Source organism: Heterocephalus glaber, unplaced genomic scaffold (genome assembly GCF_053883595.1).
Source record: "Heterocephalus glaber isolate CG9 unplaced genomic scaffold, H.glaber_assembly_v1.0 deba00001773, whole genome shotgun sequence".
NCBI lineage: Eukaryota > Metazoa > Chordata > Mammalia > Rodentia > Bathyergidae > Heterocephalus > Heterocephalus glaber.
This window is the reverse complement of record NW_028258463.1, coordinates 915116-932196: the sequence shown is the minus strand read 5'-3', so window position 1 is coordinate 932196 and position 17081 is coordinate 915116. Positions and strand designations below refer to the sequence as shown.

Here is a 17081-nt window from a genome sequence, read left to right as displayed (position 1 = left end):
CAGAGTGGTGCACAGACCCCCCCACGAGGTCTGATCAGTTGGCTATGTCATGGCAGACACAGGAATGCCAGCATTGTCCTGGTCCAGCCCTGTGCATGAGCATCCAACCCAGGGAAAGCAAGGACTGAAATCCAGGCAGCTTTACTGCTCACCATTGAGCTACTGAGGAGCTGGGCCTGTGTGTGGGGGGGAGGGACACCTGTCACCCGATTGCATGGGTTGTCCTGAGGAGAACTCATTAGTGTGTGGGTAACTGGCAAACCTAGTCAAACAGGAGACAGACCTTACTAAGGAATTTGCCACATTTCGGAATGAATGGAGCCAGAGTGGTTCCAGAGAGATGAGAGGTAGTAGTGTGGATGTTTGGGAAGTTTGGGTGCAGGGGTGGGGCTCCCATATTGCTACGGACTTTGCCCATCACTCCTGGGAGTGGGTCACTTTGGCCAAATGTCTTCTCTGCAGGGGAGTTCCTGTTCCCCTGCAGTTACCTTGATTTCTGGGCTGCTGTGCTGTGATGGTGGGCGAAGTCATGCAGACTACCACAATAAACAGTGCAACGGATTAGAAACTTCACCCAGACAGGGCCACTTCCCAAAGCCACTTGGGTGGGGGAAGCCACAGGAAAGGCAGCAATGGCCCCCTTTGGCCCCTTCGGACATCATATTCCTTTTTACCAACTGCTATCTGTGGCTCAAGAAAGAAAGGCACTAGATGGGGGATTTAGCTCAGTGATTCTGCCGCCTGCTGCACAAGTATAAGGTCCCGAGTTCAATCCCCGGTACCAAAAAAAAAAAAGAAAGGCACTGTGTCCATTTCCTAGGGCCGGTAGAACAAGATTCAGCACTGCATACTGGACGACTCAAAACAACAGAAATCTATTGTCTCATAGTTCTAGAGGAAATATATCCAAAATCAAGGTGTCAGCAGGGCCACAGACCCTGAGGCCTGTAGGGAATCTTTCCTCACCCCTTCCTAGCCTCAGGTGCTCTCTGTATCTCCCCACCTTCATGTGATTGTCTTCCTAGAAGGGCATCAGTCTCATTCAGTCTATTGGATTGTGGTCTTTTATTTTTTTCTTTCAGTACTGGGATTGAACCCAGGACTTTGCATGTGCTAGGCAAGCACTCTGCCCTTTAAATTTTTTTTAATTTATCTTTTTATTATTTTGTTTTGTTTTGAGACAGTCTTATTAAGTTGCCCCAGCTGGCCTTGAACTTGTGGCCCTCCTGCCTCAGCCTCCTGAGTAGTTGGGATTACAGGCACGTGCCCCATGCCTGATTCTACACCACACCACAGTCATGTCGGAATAGGGGCCCAGTCTACTCTAGTGTGGTCTCAAAAATGACATCTGGGGCCGGGGATCTAGCTCAGTGGTTCTGCCACCTGCCTCGCAAGCAAAAAGACCCAAGTTCGATCCCTGGTACCAAAAGCAAAATAAAACAAAAATGACATCTGAATGAGGACACATTCTGAGGAAATGAGGATTAAAACCTCAACCTGGTTTTTTTTTTAGTTCCATAACAGACATATTTCTGTACATAAAAATGTCTATTAGGCAGGAGTGATGTAATCCCACGCCTGTAATCCCAGCACTCTGGGAGGCCGAGGCAGGAGGGTGACAAATTCAACCCCAGCCTGGGCAACCTACTGACTTAGCAAGGCCCTGTCTCAAAATAAAGAATACAAAAGGGCTGAGGATGTGCCTTAATGCAAAGGCCCTGGGTTCAATCTGCAGTGCTGAAAGCAAAAACAAAACAAAAAAACCAAAACCCTGTCCCTGGATTGAGTTTGCCTCTACACACACTAAAGTGAGGTGGTTAATCTACAGGCTCTGAGTCAGATTGTTGGGTTAAAATCTTGCTTTTGCCACTGTGTGACTGAGGGCTGGGAGGCGGGAATGTTTTGTTATTTTTCTTTTCTAGTACCAGGGATTGAACTCGGGACCTTGAGCTTTCAAGGCAGGTGTGGTGCTACTGAACTTCATCCCTGGCCCAGGAATGCTTTATAATGAGAGTTCTTGAGGTTGGTGGGGGATTAGGATCAAGTACTTGGCACAGTGCCAGCTGTAACTGTTCACTGAGTATAAATTACTAGGTGTCTTTAGTGTTGTTATTCCTCAGCTCTTCCAGCGGTTTCCCTAGGAGTTGGTCTTTTATTCTTCCTGGCAAATGCACATGGTCCTGAGGCATAAACAAATGCATCTTTTATTCCAAAGGAATTGGGAGCAGAGTGGAGAATGGGAGGTGCTCTACTAATGTACACCCAGAAAGGAGACAGCTCATGATTACTAGCACTTAAAAGTTCCCAAGTAGATTTTTTCCAATAGGAAAGATAGGACATTTCTCAAATACTTGCCCCCCGAAATTGCATGGACAGTGAAAAGAACACAGTTTGAAAAGAGCCTCACACCTGGGTGTGGTGGTGCACACCTGTAATCCCAGCACTCGGGAGGCTGAGGCAGGAGGATCACCAAGAGTATGCAGCCAGCCTGGGCTACATAACGAGTTCAAGGGCAGCCTGGACTACATGGCAGAGACCTTGTCCCAAAAAAAGGGGGAAGGCTCCTCCTCACAGCCCTGCATCAAGCCCTCACTGGGTAACAGGGTTCCACTCTCACCATGTTCCAGGCCCAGACTTCGAGCTGACTCACGCTAAACACAGTGGCAAGATGTACCGGTTTAGAAAGCCAGGGGGCAACTTACATAATTTACAATGACAAAAATGTCACTGGTAGGCCAGTGTCTTCATGGGTCCCATCATGGCCTCCACCCTGAGATCATCAGAAGGCTGGGTAGTGGCTGTGCAGAATGTGGGGCTGGAGTTATAGCAGTCAAAAGAACAATAGCAGCAGGTTCTCATCTGACCACTTTGGCATCTCAGAGAGCTGGGTTTCTTGTGCCCAGGGGCTCTTTGGCACTGCCTCACCTCCTCTTTCATGGTCTCTTCTGAAGGCTTTCTTCTTTTTAAATTTTTATTATTTTTAGAGACAAGGTCTCACTATATTGCCCAGGGTGGCCTTCAACTTGCCACAATCCTCCTGCCTCAGCCTCCCCAGTGCTGGGATGACAGGCGTGTGGCACCACATCTGACTTCTACTCTTAAACTGTGTCACCTGTGTGATTTCCGGACTGTTGCCCTGACGCAGTGGGCTGCACTCTGGTTTTGACTGCATGGACTTAGCTCTCTTTGCTCTTCCTACCTAGTCATTTGACGTGCGACTGCCCTTTTCCCCATCCCTGGTAGCCCGGGCCTTTCTGCCCTCACGGTTTTTCTCGGCAGGCCCTGCCCATGTCCCCAGGCACTGCACATGACTGACACACTGACCTCAACTCAACGGTCCGGCTCTTCTCTCCTCCTTCTCACTACTGGGCTCAGAGCTCCACCTCCTTCGTTCACTGTCTGTCTCCCCCGTCCTGTTTCCTACCAGTGTTTCTGAGGCTTCATTTCTTGGTCAGCATTTTCTCACTCTCCCCTCACCCCTATCTCCACAGCCACTGTGTTCATTATCTGTCTTTAACATATCCCTTCCGTGGGGTGCAGCGGCACACACCTGAAATCCCTGCACTCTGGAGCCCGAGGCAGGAGGATTGAGAGCTCCAGGCAGTCTGATCTGTAGCAAGACTCTCAAAAACCAAAATCCATCAACAAATAAACCTCGTTTTACGCAGTTTGCAATACATATTTGTATTTCCCACACAGACCACCCCTCTGACTCCACCTAGACATGCATATCCGCCTGAATTAGCCTACACTTGGATGTCACAAAAACAGTACAAACTTAATGGGTCCAAAATGAGACCAGTGCTTCTCTCCTCCCATCTGGCTCCTCAGCTCACAGTCACCGAAACTGGAGGAATCAGCGTTCACTGTTTCCCCCTCTGAATGGCAATAACACAAGTGAGATTGTTATTCTACTTCTGAAGCATTCCTTTTCTTTTCTTTTTAGTACTGGAAATTGAACCCAGGGCCTCACACATGCTAGGTAAGCGCTCTACTACTGAGCTACATCCCCAGCCCTTATTTATGTAAATGTTTTTATTTTGAGACAGAGTCTCACTAAGTCCACCGGGCTGGCCTGAGCTTGTGATCCTCCTGCCTCAGGCTGCTGAGGAGCTGGGACTACGAGCAATACCGTGGCTGATCCAAAACAGATCTTGAATCTAAAATGTCTCTTCAACCTCAGAGTCACTTAGCTCTAGGCCCTGGGCTCCGATTAGCATGGTTTTTCGCTTGAGCCATTTGCTGCAGTGTCTGATCTGATCTCATGGCTTCTACTCTGGTCTCTCTCTCACCCATTCTCCTCAGAGCAACCACTGATCACTTTCTTTTTTTTTTTTTTTGAGATAGTGTTGCTGTGTACCCCAGGCTGGCCTTGAACTCTCTCAGTCCTCTTTCCTCTGCCTCCTGAGTGCTGGGATCACAGAGTGCCACCACTCTGGCTTATTGCTCAGCTTCTCAAAACAAACATCTGACTGTGTCATTCTCTACCTAACCCTCTTCAGTGGCTTTCCTTTTACTCACTAAACACTTTGTTACAGAGCACTTGGTTGGTTGCTGCTCTCAGTAACCCCTGCCTCATGAAACAAAGCAGACAGCAGATAGAGGTGGTAAGGGCTGTGAAGATCAAGAAAGAGTGAAGGACAGCAAATTGTGTGTGTTTACAATCTTAAGCAGTCAGAGGAAGGCTTCAGAGTGAGTAGGTGACCCCTGAGCAGGAGGGACTCCAGGTAGAGGGAACAGTACAGGGCAAGGCCTGGAGGTGCAATCATCTCTGGCTTTTGGGTTGATCAGAGCAAAATAAAACCCAAACCTGACAGTGGATCATAAGGTGACTACTGCCTCCCCAATCCACAACCACCAACAAACTGCCCCTCCCTCAACTACCTTCCAGTTTGCCAGAAGCTGTTTTGTTTTCTTTTTTGAGACAGAGTCTCATACATGGTCCAGGCCGGCCTTGAACTCAGTGATTCTCTTGCCTCAGCCTCCTGAGTGCTGGGATCACAGGCGAGCACCACCACGTCTGCCCCAGAAGCTGTTTCCTGTCTTTGCCTGTGTTGTGCCTTTGCTGAGCAAATTCCCTCAACACTTATGCCCGCATTCAATCTGCACGGCTGGCTCCTTCTCTTCTCACAGTTTTATTCAAGTTTCACTTTACAGCCTGTCCTGACCACAGAACCTAAAGCTGGTCTTGCTATTTCTTTTGAATGTCAGTTTCTTTTTGTTTCCTGCATGGCATCTATCACACCTTCACTTGGGACTCATATTTACAAGAACTTATACCCAAAGCTCAATAGGTAAATGGTATCTCATTGTCTTCAAAATTTGCATTTGATCACTAATGAAGTTTCTCAAGTAACAACTGGTTCTTAATATAATATGATTTTGGGGGGACAGTGTATAGGATTGAACCTAGGGCCTTCACAATGAGCTACAGTCCCAGCCCTTTTTAATCTGTTTATTTTATTTTTGTTTCGAGACAGGGTTTCCTTAAGTCGCTCAACTGCCCAGGCTGGGCTCCAATTTGTAATTCTCCTGCCTCAGCCTCTCAAAGGGCAGGGGTTACAGACATGCACCACCGTGCCCCGCCTGCATGATCTGTTTTGTATATTTTATCCAAATACTTAAGAATCAGAGCAGAGCCAGAACCCCACCCTGTCCAATGGTCTGGAGGAAACTTGTTTCCTCTAGTTCCTGGTGGAGGCAGAAACTCAAGGTCAATCTCTTCTAGGAGTCATTCCCAATCTCGAGCCCATTTAGAGGAAAGTGGTTCACTCTGATAACATCTAAGGTGGGTAAATGGGCAAGAAAGATGCATTCGGGTGGCATGCACTTATTACTGAGCAATTATTAACGGCTCCCCAATGATGCATTACGACGTTGTGACGGGTGGTCTCTCCGCATTGTCCAGGGGCTGGTCCGGAGACAAGACCCTGCAAATGGATCCCTCCTGACCATCGAGGGACGAGGACCCGAAACCACACATGAAGCCGCCACGCAAAGCGCACCCAGGGTCCAACCGGTTCTAACGCGGCACCCGGACTCCCCTCCCCCGGGCCCGGCGAGATTACCGCTCCTCTCGCGAGAGTACGGGCCAGGCCAGCTCCCGGCGGCCCAGGGACATAGACTCCAGACCGCTCCCCCTCCCGCGCAGCTGGGAGAGGCGCGCGCGGTAAGGCGGTAGCGGGAGCGGCGGCGGCGCGCACGCGCAGGTGAGCCAGCGAGCGGGCGGGCGCGAGGGCACGAGGGCGAGGGGCGGGGCTTTGCGTCAGGCCGCGGGCACGTCGCGGCGCGTCCTCAGTATTTAATGTCTCTGTGTTCCTCCGGCCTGGGCGAGCACGTGGGGGAGCGGCCGAAGCGCTCCTCTGCGGCCGGGCCGCGGGGCGAGGCAGGGGTTGGGGGGCGGCGGGACCCCGACGGTCTGCGAGGAGCTGGTGAGTTGCAGCCCCATCCCCTGCCGGGGCCCTGAGGAGGCGCCGTCGGGGTGATGAGGCGGCCGGGGTGCAGGTGTAGGGTGGGACGCGCGGTCGGGGCGCCGGGGGTGTGCGGGGGGCTGTCAACCGCCGCCCTGTCACGCAGACCGGGCCTGCCACACGCCCTCCTCCCGCGCCGCGCGTCTGCCCGCGTGCTGCAGCTGCTGACAGGTCGGGTGTGCGGGGCTCGCCCCACGCGCGTCACCGCCCTCAGGGGCGGGGGCGAGGACGCAGCGTCCGGGGCGCCCCTCCGCGCCCGAACTTTCCCCGAGCGCGCACCCCGCGGGTGGGGCAGACCTGAGCGCGTCCCACCCAAGGTCGCCCAGCCCCACTCGCGTTTACGTTTCAAAGGTCGTGTGTACCCAGTCGGAGCCCGCAGGGGCGAGGCGGCGGTGGGGCGGGCTGTATTCAGGGCCAGGCACTCCGAGAGCGAGGAGGTCCCCTGGTCCCCGCAGGAACCCCCTTCTCCCGCTGAAGGATCGGAGTTTCTTCGGTCATTTCCGGAGCCTCTTCTAACTTCTGGGCTCCGTGGGCTCGTCCCGGGTGGCCCCGGCGGTGGTGGCAAACCTGAGCAGGTCCCTCACGGAGCCGCTGGAGTTCACTGCGGAGAACACGTAGAGGAGACGGGGCGGACGGACCCCGGAGGATAGGTTGGGAGACCGGCTGTGATCCGAACGGCATTTGGAGCGGAGGAGCGGATCAAACCAAGTTAGGGGCGGGAGGTCCAGGGCTTGGAAGTGTCGAGGGGATTAGCGTTGCAGAGGTAGAGGCTGTCCAGCTTGATGTGCCCGGTTATTTTCAAGCCTTCTCCAACCTGTCTTCCCGCCTGGGGCCGCCTAGGGTCACGTGCACCCCGCCCCCACCCCCGCCTCAGGCCAGGGATCTGGGGAAACTCGCGCACTGCTGGGAGGTGGGTTAAAGTGCTCGGAGAGGCCTCCGGGCTGGACACCTCGGAGGCGGGCTAAATAGTTTCGATTATTTTGTGACCTAGGTCACGGTCTTCTATTTCCTCACCCAGGGAAGAATAGGAGGGGAAAAGTGCTAATGGTGGAAGGTTGTGCCAGAAGTCACCGAGGACTGCCGGAAAGTCCTGGGCAGTGCGGGACTGCCCAGGGAGATGCGCGGGGCTCGGCCCCTTCCTGTCGCTGGGCTGCGGTTAACACAAACCCGGTGGACTTCGCTCCAGGTGGGAGTGGAGGCCTTCAAGCCGGGTGGGGTGGGGTATGTGTGCAAAGGCAATTACTGAGGTTAAAATTGCCTTCTACTGAAGTGCAGGCTACTTAGTGTTTGAATTCATCTCCTGCAGTGAAATCTGGGTTGCTCGAGCTGGTGCAACCATATCTGTTAGTTGGTTTGCTACCTTACTCCCTCCACCGCTGCTATGTTGCAATTACTGATCAAAGGACACACCTTTGACAAAAACTATTAATTCTGCCAACTGATACTTTATATAAACTCCTCAAATTAGTATTTTTTCCCCCAACTCTTAACTTTATTTAGAAAGCAAAGCTTGCACTCTAGCGCCACCCAGCCACTCTGCTCTTAAAGGAGCCAAAAGACTTGATCACTTACTTGGTTCTTCTGTTTTGGTGGTTCACCTGCTAATTATTTAAGATTTCTGAGCACTGAAAACAAGTTAAGTTTTGTCCTGGGGGCTTTTTGATGAGCCTTTCTTGTCTGATCTCTTAACTAGTTTTGTCAATTCTGAGTAATAATTCCTGGGAGTGGTCTTGTAAAATAATAGCCCTAAATTAGAGGAGGTCTCCTGTATCCTACAGGTATGCAAATCACAGCTTTCGTGGTTACTGGATTAAATAGGCTCTGTTGTCATGCATGTTCTATCAGTTAACTGCTTCTAGCCTGTAAAGGAGAGGTGCAATGAATTTCTCTGGAGGTGGAGTCCCTTGTACTGTGAGTGCCTCCCATCACCCTGCTGTTTCTAGGAAGTGCGTTCACACTGGGCCACTGCAGGGTGGTGGTATGTGCACTAGTGCTCGAGCTGGTGTGCCTCCAGTGTAAGGTTGCTGAGCATCAATATTTTAAAGCAGCTTGTCTTGCTACCTACCAGGTAACCCAGGTTATTCTTGGGTCAATTTGTGGTAGTTCTAGCCTCCAGGGTTCCCTTTACCTTCTGAAGATAGGTGGAGATCAAATTTGTGAGACTGGGGACTGTGCCTGGTGTGTGATAGGTGCACTGTTTCTCCCCCAAAGAATCTTGGAGTCTTAAGTTGCACTGGAATCACTTGAGAGATCTGAACTTTATTAAAAGCACCCCGCTCTGTAGCCTCTCACCTAGAAACTTGGTTAGAAGGAAAGGGGAGACAGGGCCAGGGATTTAGCTCAGTGGTTCCAGCACCTGCTTCACGAGCACAAGGTCCCAAGCTCAATACCCCGTATCAAAAAAAAAAGCGTAGGGAGAGACATTGGTTTCCCCACACTTTGCCAGCTAGCCTCCTGGCTCAGTATGTCTTGCTCATGTGAGCACTGTAGGGCTTCGAAGCGTGGCAGCTCATAGCCCATGTGCCTGGAGAGCTGGCCTGTTTTTCCCAGCCACTCCTCGCAAAAGCACCTGATGAGTCTAGAATGGCTGAGCCCTCTGCGGCTCAGCCTGTCTCCCTGTTGTGGGGACTCAGCAGTTGTTTTGGTGTGGCTTGAAACCTTTGGCTCCTTGTTCTGAGGAGGTGTCTGCTCCTGTGGGGTATCCTGGCTTCTGTGGGACTCTGGTTTCACTGAAATCATCTCATACTGTTTGACAGTTGTTAATCTGCATAGTGAGCTGCGTGTTAGTCCTGCACTTCACTTCCTGGGGCCCGTTCTGTTTCTCCCACGTCCCTTCCTGGTGTGATACCTCACACAGGTCCACTTACTGAGCATCTGTTTGTGGCACCCCACTGAGCAAACCCATGGCCCTAGTACCTCATTTTAAACCTGGGCAGTGGAAGGCACAGTCAGTGAGCATCTTTGGAGCAGGGCAGTCTGGCTGAAGAAGTAGCTCCTGGGGATGTGGGGACAAATGTAGAGGCTGCCTGTTCCTTGGCAGTTCCTGTTCTGGGTGAGTGATGAGCAAGCAAGCACCTCCTTAATCCTTTAATCCTCACACCTCTGAGTGCAATTGAGGATGAAGCTGGAGGACACTCCACACTGTTTCACCAGCGGGAACAAAACTACAAATTGAGGGGTGGAGAAACTAACAAGTAGCTTTGGGCCAGGTCCTAGTGGGCTTTTGTGAGAACCACCAAGGAAAATTCTTAATTTATTGGCCTTTTCTCCTAATCTTTGTGCTGCTTTCTAAGCAGATAGTAGCAGTGGAGGAGTGTGTATAATAAGCATTCTGAGGACCGGCTTCCTAGTATTAAGTAGCTTTTAAGCTATCTTTTTCTTTGACTTTTTTCCTAAACGGTGGTACCCAGTTTCATTCAGTCTAAGTCCTTGCCACCTGGGCATCTCTGCCCTGCCACTAGTCTCACCATTGGCCTGGTAGTTTGCACTCATTGGTAGTAAACATTCTGTCCCCATCCTGTACTACTCGCTGGCTGTGTTCACTTTGCCATGTGTCACTGTGGCCCGTTCACACTCAGGCACAAAGCAGGTTCCCAGGAAAGGTATCCAGAGCTCAGGGCCGATGGGGCTTGTTTCATTGCTGGTCTTAGCTGGGAAGAGCAGCCCTGGCCTTGGTGCAGTTCTCCTGGCTGAATCCTGGCTGTGAGCCCTGGCAGGCCTGGTGGCCCTCACGGGTCTCAGTTTCCTCAGTCAAAAGGAGGGTTGGTGAACATTAAAAACACTCAGCTTATGCTCTGAGGTAGAGGTTACTACTAGAGGGATGTGTTTGGGCTGCCACACTGGACAGCACTGGTCAAGAATATTTTCATCATCACAGAAAATTCTGTTGGACAGTGCTGGTCTAGAATGTTCTTTGGCCCACTCTAAAAGTTTAATTGCTTCAACTTGTAAATCTCCAGAGCATCACGTTTGGACTTAGCCTTCCATAGTCTGTAAACTCAACAGCTTTGGTGACGAATTCTTTCTACATCGGTTCTCTCCATGGCTCATTAAGAAGCAAGTTCTAGTCTACAGTTGGGATGGGCCTGATCAGTTATGAAACAGTTTGAGAGAGGAGCTTACTGAGGGGTGTGAGGACACAGCATGAAGCAGGAGACCCAGGCACTAAGCCCTGCTTATTAAGTCCACTTGTAAGCAAAGGTCCTTGGCCTCCAAATGTCAGATGTCACTAGGCCCTCTGTTAAATGTTGGGGGACATTTTAAAAGAGCCACAGTGTAGATCTTGAAGTGTTGGTGTGGGGTAGTCACAGGGAAAAGGGGGTTATTTCTAGATGTTTCCTTATCCAGTCCTAGGTGTGCTTTGTTTGAACCCTGCTTAGACTGGCCTTTGGCAGGTAGCGTGAAACCTGTTTTCTTGGAGCCAGATGTAACAGATGTGTCAGAGACACTTACTGAGTACCTAGTGGCATCTTAGAAGGATTTATTTATTGACACCGGGGAATTGAATCCAGGGTCTTAGACTGAGCCTTTTTATTTTGAGGCAAGGCCTCGATGAGTTGCATAGGCTGGGCTCAAACTTGGAATCCTCCTGCCTCAGCCTCCCAGAGTGCTGGGATTACAGATGTAGTCACCATGCCCAGCTTTGTTTTTTTGGCACCCGGGATCGAACTTGGGACTTTGCGCTTGCAAGGCAGGCGCCGGAACCACTGAGCTAAATCCCCAGCCCCCAGCTTTTATTTTTGAGAAGGGGAGTCTCACTGTGTTGCCCAGGCTGTCCTTGAACTCCTGGACTCAAGTGATCTTGCTTCCTCAGCCTCCAGAGTAGCTAGGTCTACAGGTAGGCACCCTGGCACCCACCTGGGAGGTTTTAACTGTGCCAGTTTATCCTCGCAATGCTATGAGGTTCAGTGTCTCTAGTTTGTGTTCAGTGTCTCTAGTTCAGTGTCTTTAGTTTGTGGATGAGGAACCTGGGGAGAGTATACTAGTGTCAGGACTTTGGATCTGGCTTTGGATCTGGGTCACGGTATTCCTCACCTCCATCTCCGGCCCCCCCCCCTTTTCGGTAGGGGGGATTGAACTCAGGACCTTGCGCTCACGAGGCAGGCAGCAGCACCACTGAGCTAAATCCCCAGCCCATTCCTTCCCTCTTGTTTGTCTCCCTCACTTCTTGCTGCACCCCATGCTCAGAAGCGGGGATGCCCAATTATTTACTGCCCAATTATCACTCCATCCTCATCCAGAAAACAAACCTGGGTTTATAAAAGATTAAAACCATTTATCCTACTAACTGAGTCTGTTCAATGTTTTGAGTCCTGCGAGGGAATCACTCTTAACCCATTTTACAGGAAACTGAAGTTCATGATACTACTCTGTAACTCTTATCTTTCCAAAGCCCTATTTTATCATCAGGCAAATGCACACTTGAAATGCCTAAGTAATGATCATGAATGAAAAAGCCTCACAGACCAAGTAGCTGTGTCATAGGGTCCAAGAAACTGCTTTGAAGTCTCAGTGGGTTGAAAAGACCAACCTTAAAGTCACTCATTCCCCAGCTAATTTAATAATGTGGCCTGTCAGACTTCACATGGAGGTCGTGATTCCATCCCCTGGCCCGCAACAGGCTGTCACCCAGGAGAGGCCAGGTTCAAGCACAGCCCCTGGCCCTATCCCTTTCTCTCTAGCTTTGGCCTCTGAATGCCTTTGTGAGGTCCAGAGGCCACAACCCATTGCGGGGTGGGGGGTGGGGGTGGCAGCCATAGCTCTATAGGTCTCCTTCCTGCCCCTCCGATAGAGCAGCATGACTCGCACTTCTTAAGCTGCCTTGGAAGGAGACCAGCACTCTGTGGGCCTTGAAGTATCTGGGAGAAGAAGCAGAGCTGAGAATAACCTCCCTGCTTTGTCCTTTGACTTTGGTGTGGCCCACTCGGCCAGGCATGTGCTGGTGCTATTTTTAGCAGTTGGCATCCTTTAGGACAGCCAAGTGCATGTGGCTGCAGTGTCCAGGACCAGTCTTGCCGCTGCCTCTGCCTAATCAGGAAAGGGAGGAGAACAGAGCTACCCTAGACACTGCCCCCAGCTGTGTGGACTGGAGAGAGAGCTTCTTGAGGTCTCTGGCGCTGCTTTTTCTATTCTATCTCAAAGGCAGGGCCCCAATCCCACCCACCTCCTGGGCCAGGCAAGCATGTGACTGAGGCAGTCCAGTGAGCTGGGAACCAGGGGTTTGGACTGCTGCCTAGGGAATGAGGACCCCCCATTGCTCCACAGCTGATTCTCAGGAAACCACATAACCCCATTTTCATGTGAAGTTGCCTAACCTCAAGGCCAGATGCTCAGTGGACACAAAAAACTCATCAAGTGTGGATCACCCAGCAGTCTGGCTTAAACCAAAATGTAAACAACAGGCTGCAAGCCTTGGCCTCCAGTAGGAGTTCTTTGCTGGGAAGTGAGGGAGGCAGAAGAGGGATGAAGAGAGGAGTTTGACAAACAAGTTTGTATGTCCCCCACGCTATCCATTCTTTTCTCCCTGTCTCTCTCTCTCCTCTAATGTGCAGCTGCCAACTCCAGCCTGTCTATCTTTCTGATTAAGAAAGCTTTGAGCCATATAAGGCCCTCTGTTGCCTATGGTTTATGTTGGCTGGAGAGCAAGGTTGTTTTTGCAAAGTCTGATTCAAAGAAGTGGCAAGGGCTTGTGTGAGACTGTGCCTGCCTCCAGGGCTGGACTGCCTTATTGGAAACAGATCGTGGTGCTCGATGGAGACTGAGGGTGCAGGTCCAGCGCGTGGCTCTTCAAGCCGATGTGTAGTGTGGCCAGGGCTTCCTGGCAAGCGAGTTTGGTGAGAAAAAGAGGCCCTGCTTAACACAGTGTGCCTCATGCTCCCAACAAGGGGCATCTTCCTGGGATGAAGTCTGGAAGCAACTTCTGTTTATGAGCTAAGACCAAAAGCCCCTGGTCTTTCCCTGTAGGAGAAGGTCTTTGAGCTGAGTTCTTCCGGGTCTTGCAAGTCCAGATCTACCTTCTGGGCCATGGTGTTTGGGAGCCGTTTCTCTGGCAGCAGCGCTCTGACCCCATCTTGGCCTCCTGTTCTTGCTGCCTCTTGAGGCAGCCAAGATTGTTCTGCCTTGGGACATGTTCTCCCTGCCTGGAACTTTCTTCCCTTCTCTCTCCCTCTTTGCCCTGGATCCTGGCACAGCTCTCACTGTTCTGGCTTGGTGCCACTTCTGAGAGGCATTCCCTCACCATTCAGATAGAGCTTTCCCTTCACAACACCCCCGCCTTTCATCAAAACCATGGAAAAGAAAGGAACCATTTCTCAACCTTCCCGCTGCCTTCCTACATGCACAGGACTAGTTAATTCATGTATGCAAGGGACACCTTCAGACTTGGGGCTCACTCTCAGCATGCTGAGAGAAGTTGCAGGTGTATTGCATTAAGTTGCTGAATCTACTCTGCAGTATCTTATCTGAAATTTGAGTCCCTGCCTCCACCTATGCTTCCTGAGAGCTCTTTCCCTGCATTGCCTGTGGAACCTGCTCACAGGGGGTATTTAAATCTTTATTGAATGACTGGCCCTGGGGGATCCTGCTCCCTGATGCTGGCTAACCTTTAGTCAGGTGGGGAGACCATTGCCTTGGTTCCCAAAGGGTCTGTCAGGAAGCATGGTCTTTTCTTGATTTTTGACCTGTCAGCAGAGCAGGTAGGGGTATCTGAAGCAAAATTGACATCAACTATTGGGGGAAAAGAAAACATTAAAACTTTGTATTTAGATGAGTTGGCACTAATGGATATTTATTACGAGTAACATGAAACACAAAGCTGTAATGGTAACAATATGCATTGTTACTTGCATATAGTTTAAGAATGAACTTTGTATTAATGTTTGCTGATAAAGTTGACTATGTGTTTAGGTATTTTTTAAAGTACTGAGGGTTGAACCCAGAGCCTTCACACTGAGCTTTTTGTATTTTTGTATTTTGAAACAAGGTCTCACTAAGGCACTCTTTTTTTTGGTACCGGAGATTGAACTCGGGTCTTTGCTCTTGAGAGGCAGGCAGCAGAACCACTGAGCTAAATCCCTGGCCCCTCACTGAGGCACTCTTGATCTCCTGCCTCAGCCTCCCACCACCACACCCAGTATATTTAACTGTTTTTTTTTTTTTTTTTTTTTGGTACCAGGCATCAAACTTGGGTCCTTGCACTTGTGCAGCAGGCAGCAAAACCACTGAGCTAAATCCCTGGCCCCTCACTGAGGCACTCTTGATCTCCTGCCTCAGCCTCCCACCACCACACCCAGTATATTTAACTGTTTTTTTTTTTTTTTTTTGGTACCAGGCATCAAACTTGGGTCCTTGCGCTTGTGCAGCAGGCAGCAAAACCACTGAGCTAAATCCCCGGCCCCAGTATATTTAACTTTTTGACTGTGCACAAGGTTTGAAAGGACAGTCCTTTGTTGGAGGTGTAGCTCAGAGCTAAGAGTATTTGCCTAGCGTATGCAAGGCCCTGGGTTTGCCCTGTGTGTACTTGCCCTACTGTTTTCTTCCAGTGACAGCTACCTTTAATTCTTCTATCTGTTCTCCCTGCTGCTTACCACTGTTTTTTATCCTGGGTTTTTGGGGGGTTTTTTTGTACCGGGGATTGAACTTGGGACTTTGTGCTTTCGAGGCAGGGGCCAGAACCACTGAGCTAAATCCCTGGCCCACCACTGTTTTTGTTTTTTGTTTGTTTGTTTTTGTGGAACCGGGGATCAAACTCAGGACCTTGCACTTGCCAGGCAGGAGCTGGCGCCACTGAGCTAAACCTCCGGCCCTCACCACTGTTTTTTAATAGCATACCTTTTCTTTTTAAAACAATTATTTATTTTTTAAAAAATTTTATTGGTACATTTTAGGTATACAGTATAATTGGAAATTTGCACCTTTACGTAATCTCTCTTGGTTCTTATTTTTTCCTCATTCCCCTGCCCTCCTTTCAACCCTATTTTTTTTTTGTACCAGGGATCAAACTCAGGACCTTGAGCTTGCTAGGCAGGCGGCAGAACCACTGAGCTAAATCCCTGGCCCTTATTTTGTTTTTTTAAGACCAGGGCCTTGCTATCTATTCCAGACTAGCCTTGAACTCACTATGTAGCCCAACCTGGCCTTGAACTCCTTCTACCTCAGCCTACCTAATGCTGGTATTACAGGCATGTGCCACCATGTAGCTTTCTTTTAAAAAGATATCTGATTCTTTCCTTTTTTTTTTTTTCTTTTACTGTGAGAAATGAGTACTTAGCTCATTCCTACACTTTTTACTTCCTTCATCCTCCTAGGATGAGGTCAAGTTGCAATTCAGGGTATACATTATTACAATATAGACATTGTTTATGGTTGGAGAGAATTCTTGTTTTTCCACATTTCTTTTCTCATCTCCTAGTTAATACTCTGCCGGGTCTTTCTGCCTTTCTGCCTTCCTGTCTTTCTCTCTCTCTCTCTCTCTGTCTCTCTCTCTCTCTCTGTCTCTCGCTGTCTCTCTGTCTCTCGCTGTCTCTGTCTCTGTCTCTGTCTCTGTCTGTGTCTGTGTAGTCCAGGCAGCCCTGAACTCAATATGTAGCCCAGGCTGGCCTTGAACTCATGGCAAACCTGCTGCCTCAGCCTCCCAAGTGCTGGGATTATAGGTGTGCGCCACCAAGCCTGGCATTTCTTTTGCTTACTTGTTTCTGTATCTCGCCAGTTCTCCTGACTTCCCTGAGCCTTGGTCATTGCTTAGAACCCATGCCATTGGTGGAAAGGTCCTCTTATTGTGTTCAAACATACCGGGTGCTCTTAACAGTTCTTGGGAAGCAAGAACTGGCGCTGCTTCCCCTTCCTCCTTTGAATTTCCTTACCTTGTGTTCCTTTCTGGGTCCAATGCCTTTCTCCTTTCTTGGTTTACTCTCGTGTCTTGGTGGAGCACATCCTCCAGTAGTTTTCTAAGAAAGAGTGCATGCATGAGTGGGTGGCCAGCAAGACACAAGCTGAGGTGTACAGAAGGGCAGGCACCTTTGAAGGCATGCATGGGTGTGGGTGTGTGGGTGTGACTAAACACAGGGGATTGATAGAAAGTGGGGAAAATACAACAACTAGGTCAGTAGATCCCTTTCACCAGAAAAAGAGCTGGTCTTACTTTCTGGAGGTTATAAATAAACAAGAGGGGACCTGGATTTGGCTACCAGGAGGTGGTAAAAATTGGTATTGAATGAAAGTCTAGATATTGAACGGGCAACCCAACCCTTCTCTGCTTTCATAATGATGACATTCAGGATAAGGTCCTCTTACAGCCCCCCCCCCCGCCCCCGGCCCCTGGACATTAGAACATCCTAGTCTCAGGAAGCTGGCACCCTATTTCCTAGTTGGTTCCCACTGCCAGCTGGACACTTACCTGTCACTTAGAACAAACTTTCATCTGGTCAGACGCTGGCACAACAAGCTCACTGGATGTGAGGTCATTGTTTTTGTCCCCAAAGAAACGGAAAGATTGAAAGTGTTTTAAGGATAACACTGCCTTGTCTTTTTAATTTCTGTTCCATTGTGTTGGTGCCCTATGGGTGCCAATAAATATTTGTTGAATAGAAATTGCCCTCATATACCTTTATGTGG

General features: G+C 49.9%; 1 protein-coding gene and 1 long non-coding RNA gene across 10 annotated transcripts in view; one reads left to right on the top strand and one right to left on the bottom strand.

Moving 5' to 3' along the window:
* The first annotated feature begins 5485 nt into the window (after positions 1 to 5485).
* The window catches only part of Akap1 (A-kinase anchoring protein 1), a 32286-nt gene continuing 20690 nt past the window's right edge, over positions 5486 to 17081 (top strand). For 2 of the 9 annotated variants that reach the window (XM_087202532.1, XM_087202531.1), the window contains exons 1-2: positions 6634 to 7120; positions 7489 to 7656. The gene's annotated coding sequence lies outside the window, so the exon portion shown is untranslated. The other 7 variants (XM_004859804.4, XM_021239917.2, XM_087202528.1 and 4 more) reach the window with 6 other exon arrangements.
* LOC110344788 (uncharacterized) lies at positions 13594 to 17072 on the bottom strand. Its single transcript, XR_002387587.2, has 3 exons — positions 16864 to 17072; positions 16331 to 16414; positions 13594 to 14195 (listed from the first exon to the last, which is right to left on the bottom strand). It is a non-coding gene; the product is annotated as an uncharacterized LOC110344788 (long non-coding RNA).